The 13,520-nt window shown below is 42.3% G+C and overlaps 1 protein-coding gene across 8 annotated transcripts in view; it reads right to left on the reverse strand.

Annotated features, from left to right (window-relative positions):
• Positions 1-13,381, reverse strand: part of SNX10 (sorting nexin 10) — a 97,055-nt gene extending 83,674 nt beyond the window's left edge. For all 8 annotated transcript variants that reach the window (XM_025207426.1, XM_025207431.1, XM_006026485.3 and 5 more), the window contains exons 1-4: positions 12,945-13,381; positions 12,288-12,410; positions 8,805-8,873; positions 7,811-7,871 (exon numbers count right to left, since the gene is read on the reverse strand). The gene's annotated coding sequence lies outside the window, so the exon portion shown is untranslated. The remainder of the gene's footprint in view (positions 1-7,810; positions 7,872-8,804; positions 8,874-12,287; positions 12,411-12,944) is intronic.
• Between the last annotated feature and the right edge of the window lie 139 nt (positions 13,382-13,520).

Below are 13,520 nucleotides of genomic sequence, written 5' to 3' on the forward strand. Positions count from 1 at the left end.
GCGACGGGCTCGCGGTTTAGAGCCTCCAACCGGACGGGCTAGAAGAGTGTTCATGGGAAGGAACTCTAGTCCGCCTCTCTCCTTTTCTATCTGCAACTGTAACTCAAGCAAGTTTTCCTGCCTGCACCGCGACCATCTTTGGTGTAAGTAAACAATCTTTAAATCAACCACTACGCCTCTGTGACTAATTCTAGCCCGTGCGTGCCTTGCCGCCGCACGGTCTCCTCTGACCCCGCGTGCCCGGGCTGCTGGCCACAGCCGGCATGCGCAAAGACGGGTCCGCATATCGCTCCCGGCTCGCACATGGCGACATGGATGGGATCGGGAGACGGCCCGCACAGGGCCAAACCCCACAGTGCAGGAGGGAGCGGGGCAGTGCCCTGCCCCTCCCGCACTCTGGGGGTCTCAGTCTGCCTCTCCCCGCCAAAGCCCAGGCAGGATAAAAAAGAAAGAAAACTTACCTGCTTGTTGGCAGGGAGTGCACGGGTATCTGTGTGCTCGCCCTCCTCCTCCTGCAGCAGCCTTTGGCCGGCTTGGAGTTGGGGCAAGCATCTGGATGTGAACCTGGCAGCAGCAGGGGGAGCAGTGGCGCCCCCTTGCTGCAGGGGTTTTCTGCACCCACATACCCCCTGCCTGTGTCTTGCGTACCCCCAGAGGTTGAGAAACTGCCCACAGGTTGAGAAACCCCACAGGTTGAGAAACTGGTCTAGGCCAACACCCTGCTCAAAGCAGGACCATCCCCAACTAGATCATCCCAGCCAAAGCTTTATCTAGCCAGGTCTTAAAAACCTCCAAGGATGGAGCTTCCATCACCTCTCTGGGTAACCTGTTCCAGTGTTTTACTACCCTCCTAGTAAGAAAATTCTTCCTAATATCTAACTTAAAATTCCCTTGCTGCAACTTGAGACTATTTTTGCTCCTTGCTCTGTCACCTGCCACCACTAAGAACAGTCCAGCTCTATCCTCTTTCAAACCCCTCTTCAGGTAGTTGAAGGCTGCTGTTAAATCCCCTCCAGTTCTAATAGTGAAGGGATTCGTTTCTGAGCCATTGCTTGGGACAATTGCTATCGTGTCATCATGAAGAAGTTTGATGATGGTAACACATTTTGGCAGGCATCCAAATCTCATCAGGATCTTCCATAGGACCTCTTTGTTGATTGGATCAAAGTACTTAGGCAGGTCAATGAAGGCCATGTAAAGATCTTGGTATTGCTCATGGCATTTCCGCAGCTATCTAGCAACAAAGATCATATCTATTGTACCTGTGAGTGGTCTGAAATCACACTGGGACTTGGCAAGAAGAGTGAGTCTATTGAGAAAAATGCCAGCAAGGATCTTCCCAGCTATGGACAGGAGTGCAATACCACAGTAATTGCCACAATCTAATCTATCACCTTTCTAGAATATGGTTATGATTCTGGCATCTTTCAAATTACTTGGAATCTGCTTATGTTTCCAGATTTTCAGAATAATGGCATGTAATTGGTGAGAGAGCTTTTTTCCACCGTGCTTGTAAATTTCAGCTGGTATTCCATCAGGACCATACGTGTCATTGTCTGCTTAATGACTTTCAAGGCCTCTTAATTAGTTGGTGGATCTGCAAGGTAGTACTTAATGGGGTATTGTGAAATGGCTTCAGTGGTATTGCCTTCAACATTAGAATCATAGTTTAGGAGCTCTTGAAAATATTCTTTCCACCATACATTGATGGTGGAGCTGTCTATAAGAGTGTTGCTCCATCTTTGGACCTCAGATAGCTTTGGTTACTCTGAAGAAACTACATGTCATGACTGTTGGCAAATTTTGTATCTCTTTTGCTTTGTCCTTCCACAGTTTGTTTTTTTGCTCTGAAATGTTCCTCTGGGTCTTGGCTTTAATGAAGTCATTGAAGGCTCTCCTTTTTCTGTCAATGAGAGCTTGAATTTCTCTATCTTTCTCATTGAACCAGTTCTGATATTTCTTTGTGGAGAAGGCTAGAGATTTTTCACACACCTCATGGATGCTTTTCTTGAGGTTCTCCCAGTTATCAGTGGTATCAAGATCATCAGGGAGGTCAGAGAGTTTCTTACTAAAACTTTAGCACTGCAGGGGCTTTCAAGCACTGAATATTGAAGCTCTTTGGTTGCTTCTTTTGTTTACATTGTTTTGAGGTGATACAAATGGACATAACAGAACATACCAAATAATGATCCGTCCAGCAGTCATCTGCACTGGTTATAGCTCTGACAATTCTGGACACACACTGTGACTTAGTTAGGTGCCAGTGTTTTGAGCAGGGGTGCATCCATGATTTCCATTTGTTGCTTTGACAGAATAGGGAGTTTGTGATGATGAGAAACTCCAGTTGGCATCTCTTGACGTCACTGGTAGCACACAAACCTCTCCACCATGTCAAGGTTGCAATCCTTGGGAGGATATAGGAAAACCAGCATAGGAAAACCAATATACTATACCTGCAAAGCATTTATCTTCTACTGGAGTATGTGCAAAAAGGTATACTAGGGCCAAGTCTATGTATTAGATTTCTGTTAACACAATTTGCTGATCAGAAGGATAAAAAAGGGTGATGCTGAACCAGCATAACTATGTTGGCAAACGTAGTAGACACACTTCACCCTCAAAACTGCTCTTGTTGAGTGTAGTATGTCTTGGTCACAGGGGTAGTAGCTTTTAATATATCAGTACAAAATGCAGCTCTGCTGGGATAGCTGCATCCATAATAATAATGTTTTACTGGTATTATTTATCCATATTCCCATAGCAGTAAAGAACTTTAAGTGTAAACAGAGTCAAGTATAAAGCATTTTCTAACAGTATGACTGAATCCATGCTAACAGAGTTGTACTTCTTTAACTGTATCACTGTAGCGTGCACAAGCCCAAAGCTCAAGTGTAAAACTCCTCCATCTTCTCAGTGATTTAAGCCATTTGAGGAAAGAGAAACCCTTGCAATGCTTTTAAGAAAAGGACTTTTTTACTTGGAGCAATTGTTCTTCAATGCCACTTTCAAAATATTTTAAGCATTTACAGGATTTTAATGTTATTTCTCTTCTTCCTCATTCAGCTCTTTATATCGTTGCATTATCATGCTGAATTGGAAGAACCATATGTGCTATATCTTTCCATTAAAACATGGCTTGCAGACATTTTTCAGGGTGGAAAGGAGACTGGAAACATCAGGACTAACTCAGATGACTACAAAGTGAGCTACGGAATATACTTGTAAATCACACAAACTTTCCTATAAGACTGTTTTGTGCTCCTTCATACTCATATGCTATGAAAGGACCTGGATTCCAGTCATTTCCTCATTACAACAGTGCGGTGCAGAATTTCATAGATTTTATAGACATTAGGGCAGGAAGGGACCTCACAAGATCATCAGGTCCAGCCCCCTGCCCAAAGGGCAGGCAGTCAGCAGAGGTCAAATGATCCCAGCAAGATAGGCATCCAAGTGTTTCTTAAAGGAATCCAGAGTAGCTGCTTGCACTACCTCTGGGGGGAGTTTATTCCAGGCCCTGGGGACTTGGACAGTAAAGAAGTTTTTCCTTATGTCCAGCCTAAAACGGTCTTCCAAGAGCTCATGACCATTGGACCTAGTCTTCCCATGGGGTGCTCTGATGAACAGTCATTCTCCCAGTTCCTGGTGTACACCCTTTATATACTTATAGGCTCCACCACGTCACCTCTGAGCCTATGCTTCATCAGGCTGAAGAGTCCCATGCCTCTCAGCCTCTCCTCATGAAGCCTGCCCTCTTGTCCTCTAATTATTTGCATGGCTCTCCTCTGGACTCTCTCGAGCTTCTCCACATCCTTTCTGAACTGCGGAGCCCAGAACTGGACACAGTATTCCAGCTGTGGTCTCACCAGGGCCGAGTAAAGTGGGAAAATGACTTCCTGGGTCTTGTTTCAGATGCATCAGAAGATGCAGGCCAGAGTTTTGTTTGCTTTTCTGGCTGCAGCAACAAATTGGTGGCTCATGTTCATCTTATGGTCAATCATGATCCCCAAGTCTCTTTCAGATGCACTGCCAAGGCTATATGTGTAGTGTGGGTTCTTCCTCCCAAGGTAGAGCACCTTGCATTTCTTGGCATTGAATGCCATGAGGTTTTGATCCGGCCACCTTGTAAGCCTGTCAAGGTTGGCCTGGATTGCCAGTCTATCTTCTGGGCTGGCTGCACTTCTCTATAGTTTAGTGTTATCAGCAAATTTAGCCAGTCTGCTTGTAACACCCAAGTCCAGATAATTTATAAATACATTGAAGAGTACAGTTCCAAGAACGGAGCCCTGAGGGACACCACTGGTTATAGTGCACCAAGTTGATTTGGCTCCATCAACTGTCACTCTCTGGGTCCGTTCACGGAGCCAGTTCCCCAGGCATCGGACCGTGAAATTGTCTAGGTCGCAATTCCCTAATTTTTCCATAAGGACATCATGGGACACCAGGTCAAAGGCTTTCTTGAAGTCCAAGAATATGATATCCATCTCTTCTCCTTGTCCAGGTGATGCGTCACCTGGTCATAGAAGGAGATCAGGTTGGTCAGACAAAATCTACCTGCCATAAAGCCATGTTGGCTATCTCTCAGAATATTACCTTCTGTTAGGCTGTTGCTAATGGTTTCCTTAATGATTTTTTCCAGGATCTTTCCAGGGACTGAGGTCAAGCTAATTGGCCTGTAGTTCCCTGGATCTTCCCTTCTCACTGTCTTGAAGATAGGCATCACATTGGCCCTCTTCCAATTGTCAGGCACCTCGCCCAAGCGCCATGAGTTCTCGAAAATCCTCGCCATGGGCTGTGCTATAATGTTACCTAGTTTCTTTAGCACTCTTGGGTACATTCCATCTGGGCCAGCTGATTTGTGGATGTCCAGCCTCTTAAGATGTTCCTTTACAAGATCAGTGGTAATGGTGGGTGCAGGTTCATCCTTCCCCTGGTGATCTTGCCTTTTGTCAGGCAGGGTGATCCCACTGGGCTGATGGAAGACCGACACAAAGTAGTCATTAAGAAGATTGGCTTTTTCCTGAGTGTCAGTTAGCAGCTGCCCCACCTGATTTAGTAAGGGTCCAATGTTACCCTTGTTCTTTTTCCAACTTCCCACATATTTGAAGGAGGACTTTTGGTTGTCTTTAATTTGAGTGGCCAGTTTGAGCTTCATTTCAGCCTTGGCTTTCCTAGTTTGCTCCCTACAGGTCCAGGCCAGCATGAGTATTCCTCCTTAGTGATGTTTCCCATCTTCCATCCTTTATAAGCTTCCCTATTGAGCCAAGGGGGTCATCCAGCCCTTGTGCTACTTTTTCTGTGGGTTGCAATGGACTTCCCTTGTGCTTCAAGGATTGCATTCTTGAGGAGCGACCATTCATCATGGACATTCCTCCCTGCCAGATTGTGGTTTCTCAAGGCTTGAACAACTAGCCTCCTAAGCTTGTGGAAGTCGGTCTTTCCAAAGTCAAGGACTTCTGTATTGCTCACTGACTTGCCACCTTTGCGGTGAATAGAGAAAGCGATCAACTCATGGTCACTGTCTCCTAGCTTCCCCTCAATTCTCAGGTCGCTGACTAAATCATCCCCTTTTGACTCCACCCCTGGATTACCAGACCACTTGGTCTTTCAGGGTTCTTCCAGACCCCTCTGGGTTATGAGCTCCTGGATCCCCTGGGTCTCCAGCTGTGTCCCCCAGACTTTGACCCCTCTCTGGGTCCTGGCCCTGCTGCTGGGCCAGTGAGACCTTGGCATCTGGCCCTGCTAACACTTGTCTCTTCTGGTCTGCAGACCCTTGGCTCTCTAGCCCCACTGATACTCAGAGCCTTTTGGGCTGTCAGACTTCTCATCAGATCTCTCTCTCTCTCTCCCTCTCTCTCGGCTTCACTCTGAGCCTCTAGACCCATCTGGTTTCAGTCTCTTCTGGCCCCTCCTGGGCCACAAGTCACTGACTCTGCTTCACACACCTTTCAAGCTGTGAATTCCTGACTTTCTATACTCTCACAAACTTTGGCTGGACCCTGCTCTTTCCTTTGATAGACCCTTACAACTCTAATGGCACTGCTTTAACCATATCCTTTCTGGGCTGCAGGCTTCACAATCTGGGCTGGCTTTGCTTTCCAATCCAGCATAGCTTTGAGACTCTCTGACAGCAAAGCCACTACCCTTCTACAGCCTGTCACAAACCACACACAGTTTTTCTGGAAAACCTTTCAGTCCTAAAAAGAACTTCAAAAGCATGTGCCTGCAGAAAAAAGCAGGCATCTCTGATAAGACCTGTGTTTTTTTTTCTCAGGCTATCTCCTCCTGCTCAGAGTAACTTCTCAGCACTGACTTTGTTTATACAGCTGTACTCTAAATACCATTTCCTAGTCATCAGTGCTTCCCACTTTTATGTTCTGTTCTCAAACCATCAGCTGCTCAGCCATGGGTGTTTGACCATCTCCCAGCGAATGGGGCTCAAATTGATTTACTTGTTGGTTCAAATCCCTTCTCTTGTCAATCAGTCAGGCTTCCTTCCTGCCCTCTAGTCAGGGCTGGCTCTCTCTAGTGGCTCTCTCAGGGGGGCTCAGAGCAGGAGTCACTGGACTGTGACAGGAGTGAGAAAGGTAGAAATAGCTGCAGCTTCTAACTAAGCAAGAACCTCAACTCACGTTGTGTCTGAAGTATGAGCTTATGGAGGATGTGGTAGATACGAGAATTAAAACTATAGCGTGGGAGAAGGACTCATGGACTGAAAGAGGAGGGTAAATTAACTGACTGTGACTGAGAGAGAAAAGTAGAGTCAGAAGGGGGAAGCTGGGGGTTGACAGAAGAAGAAAGTGGTATGAGGTGATTTTGTAGATATGTTTAAAGTTTGCATAGAGGAAGCAGCTTTAAACTTACTGTAATTTTGATGTTATTTTTATCCGACTTGGCAACACCAGAGAGACAGTTTTTGTGTGGTTATGATGCCCATGACTGTTTTCCTTGAGGTTTTTGTGACATTATCTCACACGTGCACCAGTACAAATGGTGTAGAACAGCTGGTGACATTTTTACCCTCAGTTATCTAACACGCTGGCCTAAGGAGAATTCCTTACATTTTAACTAACCGCGGTTATATTTACTTGTTAATCTTAGGATGTTCATTTATTGCTTCTGTGAGACTGGCTAACCATTCACACTGCCACATAGAATTACTTTCAGAGTATTTATTCCAGAATAAAGTTACTTCCACCATATTTACATGGTAAGCTTCCCAAGCCTAATTAGTGATGCCCTCATGCATACTGAGGTGCTCCATCTGAGTCCCTTCATAAACTAAGAGCACTACAACATAGCTATGTCTATGCAGTGTTTAAGGTGAGCTGAGTAGGATTGCTGAGTGACAGCCCTAATTAGCTTACCTTCATGCTATTTACAGCAGATGTGGATTTATGCCACTGGGTATAGTCAGATTATGTCTATGCTGCTTCCAGGGCAGTATTGATTGTGTGGCCAAGAAACCTGTCTTACCCATCCACTTCTGTTCCATGTGTACCAAAGCTGGAAATGAGGCTGGGACATTACCCTAGCGGTAGTCTGACAGCCACTAACACTCTTGGCAGTGGCACTTGGTGATGTCCTTAGAAATTTTACAGCCTCATTTTTGGGTTTGGCAGTAGGAAAGATTAGCCAGCACTGCAGAAGTAGAATACGCACACTTTAAGATTACCAAGTGAATATGTACACAATAATTAAAATATTAATACCACTAGTCTTTATTTCTAGAGAGTCTAACACAATGTGGCCTTAGTCCATGAATGATGCATTTGGGTACTACAGCAATACAAGCAGTAATTATACTCACATTGTCTAATGCAGTTCCTGAAGGCATTCAGATACTATATGATGAGGATAGTAAAAAATATCTGAAAAGAGGAGAATATAGCAATTTGATTTATTCAAAGGGATGTTGTCAAATAATTTTTACTGCTTAGTCCTTTTCAGTGGTTGGAAACAACCATTTTCCCTCTACTATATTGCCCTTTTGCATTTGGCATTTGTTGCTTTTTGTTTACAAGGAAGTGTTAAATTAGCTGAGCATATTTAGTTTACTCCTTGCTCACATCCTAATGTATTTCTTATCGCTTTTTTCAGAAATATATAAAGGAGCAGAAAGAAAAAGCAATTGGATAATATTTAAGTATTGCTAACCACAAGTTACAAATGCCATCAAACTTTTTGACAGACAATCCTGTATCTAAAATTGCCAGAGGCATGAAACTTCTGGCCTTGGTTTGTTCTTGCCTGTAAGAATACTGGAAGGAGTTTAGACTAAGAAACAGAATAAACAGGTCTTTTAAGATACCCTGAACTGGAACAAAAGCTTCAGAATCCAAATTCGTTTTTCATATGAAATGCCCATGTACATGCATCCTTAAAGATGCAGTGGAAAAAAAAAGGTTTGTTTCCTATTTTGCTTTTTTATACTTTATAAAGGCATCATGAAAGACATTTGTCTTATATTTTGAAAAAATCTTATTAGGGTTTGTTTTTTTTTTACATTAAAAAATCCAGTTTTATAAATCCTGTTGTTCCTGGATGACTATAATTCTACATACAATTTGGTATCTAGTAGGATGATATCTACTAGTCTGAAGAAAAGGAAACTAAATTTATTCTACAAGTGCCCTTCTGAATAAGAATCTCTTCAGCATAGCATATTAAGCTATAATTATTCAACACAGCAGACACATCTACCCATCCTTAAAGCATCCTTAAAGTTGCTATAAATGTTTATTAGTAGTATTTTGTTAATTATATAGCACCACACAGGGGCTTGTCGTTGTTAGGTTTCTTACCTTGATTGGCTGCTTGGCTGACAAGTAACTTGAGTACTTAACACAATTGTAAAGGTTACTGTTCTTTCCCTGGGGAAAAATGGGGTTACTCTATAATGATTTACAATATAAAGAATAACATATTTATTTTATATTTAGGAGGTTAATTTTTTACTGAAATAGTTATATTAGTAGTTTTTAGTATTGACATGGCTATACTGGTGTAAAGGTGCTTCATACTGTATATGTATAGCTTATTCTTTATGTCTAAAACCAACTAGTGAAAATACCTTTATGTGCTTGCTGGAATCTATCCACTGGACTCCAGAAGGGTGGAATAATCATGACAGGTCAAAGACACACCAAGCATATACTATGTGACCAAATGCAGCTGTTAGCCACCTGAGATCATGGAAAAGCTTTCTTGCCTCAAGGGAACTCCTTAAAGTCAATGATGGCTGCATAGCTTGCACAGCTCAACACACTTAATGAGGGCACCAAAATGCAGACATCACTGAATCTCTCCCTGCAGGCACAGAGAAGGATTGGTCAATCTGAAGATGTTTAAATTGCCTTTGAACAAGAGTCAGCATCTTAAAAGATAATATGCAGAGGTGGGCTTATTCTGAAGACCAAGGCACATGTGACTGCAGTCAAACACTGATCATGGACACACCTGTTAGCCTGCCATGTCCTGGAAAAACTGTGCACAGTAGAAGACATTGTTGGACAAGAGACCAGGCCATATTATGTGCCTAATAATGGAAAAATCTGTAACTATGTTAGCTGGATAGAAAGACCAGCAGCAAGTATAACTTCCTCTGTGTTAGGAAGGTTTCCTGCTGTAGTTACATCAACAAATTAGACCCAACTACAGCAAACAGTGGCAAAGAGAGGGAATTTAGAAGGTGGAGGTTTAATGGAAGATCATGCATTATGCTCATTGTTATGCATGTATGAAAAAAAATAAAATTTGAGGACTCGGTGAAGAATGACAGTGATGGTAGAGGTCAGGGAACCAGAAAAATGGGCCTCAGGAGTTTTTTTTTCAGAAGATTGCTAGTTTCATCATATAGGTTATGCCACACAATTTGACAAACGTCATTAGGCAAAAAAAAAACACAAAAAACCTCAGAGTTTTCTTTGCATATTTTCTTTCTTCCTGTTTTTCTACATTAGTTCACATACTTGATACTGTTCCTTTGTGGCAGAGAGTGTACATGTTATATTTTAATCTGTTGATGATGTCAGTCCTTGCTTACAGAGGTCTCACAGGTGTCTGAAGCTGAGATGCATCTTCATAAGCAAGTCATATAATATTTACTAAAAATATATTAGAGCTCTGAGACCTCAAAACTCTCACTTGAAGAACTGGGAACTAAACATGTAATATCACCAAGTCTGAAATGTAATAAACCATATCAGTAATCTTGAAGGTTGGGAACTTGGATGAGCACACTATACTTGGAAAAATGAAAATTACAAGAAAATTTCTCATCTCCTCTTTCATTGTCTGTGCAAATCTAGATGCCTTTGACTTCCCAGATATAGAATCATTATAAGAATAATTGACAAACAGTGCCCTGTTGCACTTTGGAACTTCCTCAGGGGTCCTTTCCTGGCCAGACTGAGGAGAGCTGCTACTTGATGTAGGACAGAAGGCCTGACTAGAGAACAGTGATGAGAAATGTATCTCTGGAACTGCTGGTCCTAGACCTGTTGCTTGACGGCCTGGCACTGCTGGTGCCATGGATGCCTTTGCTGATATCTATCCTAGGTCCAAAATGAGAAGGGAGAACGGTTCTTTTATTGTTATATATTTCAGTATCAGAGAGGGAGGGCTGGTTGATCAGGACCAGTACAGGACTTGTCATAAAAGTTGGTAACATTGCTGCATTCTTTTGAAGCTTCTTCCCAATTGGCGCCGTGTCCCCAACCCTTGAAATCTATTGGGGCTTGGAAGATTTCTCTTCTTACAGGCTGTGTACCTTGGAGTTGCTGCCTATGTTATCAGTACCAAGTCTAATGCTAATAGTCCAGTGCCAAGCTGATTAACAGCAGGCAACCTGGTGTCAGTGGCTTTGATAATGTTTCTATGTCCTCTTCTCCCTGTTAATACACAGCATAGGTGCTGAATAACTTGCCATGGATAGCTTCCTCAGTTCTGGTTCTCACCTCTTCAGATTCAAACATGACTTTAAATGAATGCTCAAGTAAATATAATTTTGGCTTTGTCTTTCTTGATTTTTGGGTACAGGAAGGGAGACTCAACAGATTAAGGACGTCAGAGATGCATCCTTTCGCAAGGCAGAAGAGTTAACTGCCAACTGCCTAGGCAATAAGGTTTAAACCCTTTAGTTTAGACTCTGCCAGAGGTGCCTCCCCTCACTGTATAGGAGGCTTTATAGGTGATTACTGTATTCTTTTTTAATGTCCATTTTTTAAATCATTAAATGAAGAATTTCTTCTCCAAAGAAATTGAAAAATACTAAGGTGAAAAAGTTGAGAACAAACAGAAGGTCCAACACTATCAAGTTTCCATTTTACTTCACAGATGTTACAAGGGAACTGAGGAATGGTCTCAGCTCTTTGGCTAGGTACAGACATTCAAAAAGCCTGAGGTGGAATTGATCTCAGTCATGTGATTTTCTGTAAGTGGTACAGTTTAGATCAGAAGTGAACAGAACATACATTTGCCCTTTGGTGGTGGTGGGGGCAGGGCAAATGGGGGCCATTTTTAAATCAGTTTGTGTGTGCTGAACTTCTGTTCTGTTATAAACCAGTTTTGTGCTGAACTTGTGTTCTAAGAATAGGCTGGTTTCTGATCACACATACTGGTAAAAATATAATGTACCTGGCTTTTATGCCCCGATGGAAGGAGAAAGAGGAACAGGGCACATACATGGCCATGAGATACACTGCTCCTCAAAAGATTCCAGTCTCACATGCATAGGGTTGAATGCACTACACTGGGTCCCACACTGACACATACTTGAAGTAGTATTCTAGATGGTTGATTTGCATGACACCCACGACACAGCTACTTGTCTCACATCAGGACTTTGAAAACACTGAGAAAACTTTGTGTAACTGAATACAAATTCCTTTGATTAGAAGCTTTACGTAATTAGAAAGAATGGATCTGGATGTGGCAGTTAGTTCTAGAATCGGTTCTCCTAAGTAGTTCATTCAAGAGATTCGTGGCATCCTTACACAATTCAGACTCGGAAATCTCATTTCTGTGTTATTGCTGAGTTTGGGGAAGAAGAGAAGCAATCCTGTATCAGGATTCAGATGAAAGGGTGCTGTTATCTTCAGTAAAGCATGGAACCATTCTAACAGTGATTTTATTTTGTGGATGGGGAGAAACGTTAGTAGTAGTTCTTCACAGGACAGGGTTCTCTATTTTCTTCACAGAACAAATTATGTATGGATGTTTCCCTTTTATATCTCCAAACTTTCTATCTGCCTAAGGAGGGAGAGCAATTTACTATAGAGACTTACTTTCTGTGAAGTCTAACTGTGAGCAGGTTTAGAGGTCCTGAAAGTCATCCATGTTATGGCACTTTATGGGTTGACTCATTGCAAGTGAAACCAAGAATCTGCAAATTCTTGATATATCTTATTCTGTTGTATAAGGAGATAAAGCACAGATTTATGTGATAAAAACCCTGTGGCTTATTCCATTTTATACTTTATTCAAGCCTTTCTCATTAGCTGATAAGTGTACTGATACTCCACCTACTGGAGACAGAAACAACTGAGCTCCGGGAACAGAAAATTCTATGACCCTAAGGTAGAGCGCCATCTACTGAATCATCACAATTATTTGGCTAGAAGCTTTTGAAATTTGAACTTTTAAATCAAGAACTATACTGTATTGTTCTAAATCTACCTTTTTTATTTCCTTCAAAAGAATCATAAAAATTACACTTTATATGCAGTCAACCTATAATTATGGTCCCAACAGTCCTGACTTTTGTATTTGAGATATTTCTGTGTCTGCAATAAAAATACCAAGTCAGAAATTTTTCCAGGGCTTTTTTTTAGCATCTTTAATGTATTTAACTCTTTGGGTCTTCCTATGTTTATTTGATTCTCCTGTGAGCTTTTATAAGGGCCATAACCATTCAAAGACTTTATCTGTAATTATCAACTTACATTCAGGGAACAAGCTGCTTTGTAAAACAGATCCAGAAAATATGGTGTCATCACACATGCAAGGTTGAATTATAATTGGAACAATATAGTATTTGAGGTTCATTAACATAGTTGCTTAGGTGTTTAAATCCAGCAATTATTGTATCTTGGGCTATCCATGAATGACCAGCTTATTCAGTGATGCAGAGATAAGAATAAAAAAAATGTTCAAGTCAGTCCATATATTCACAACAAATAATTGGCTTACAGCAGGGATGTCCAACTGAGAACCCCATGGGCCACATGCAGTCCCCAAGAGGTTAACTTGTGGGATATCAGCCTGGGAACCTCTCCCCATCATGTTCCTGCTCCTGTTATTGGAGTCATCAGACTCCCTCTACCTCCTCCCAGTTCCACCACCTGCCCCTGCCCTGGCTCATGAGAACTCAGGAAAGCATGGTATGGTATGGGGGTGGGAGATGCAGGTGGTATAATGCAGCGGGGAGGGGGGGGTCCTGCAAGAGGGAGTGACGCCAGCGGTACGGCATGCAGCCCATGTAATATGTAAACATAAGCATATATAAAACACAGAAGCAA

The sequence above is a fragment of the Alligator sinensis genome, unplaced genomic scaffold (genome assembly GCF_000455745.1).
Source record: "Alligator sinensis unplaced genomic scaffold, ASM45574v1 scaffold29_2, whole genome shotgun sequence".
In the NCBI taxonomy this organism is placed as follows: domain Eukaryota; kingdom Metazoa; phylum Chordata; order Crocodylia; family Alligatoridae; genus Alligator; species Alligator sinensis.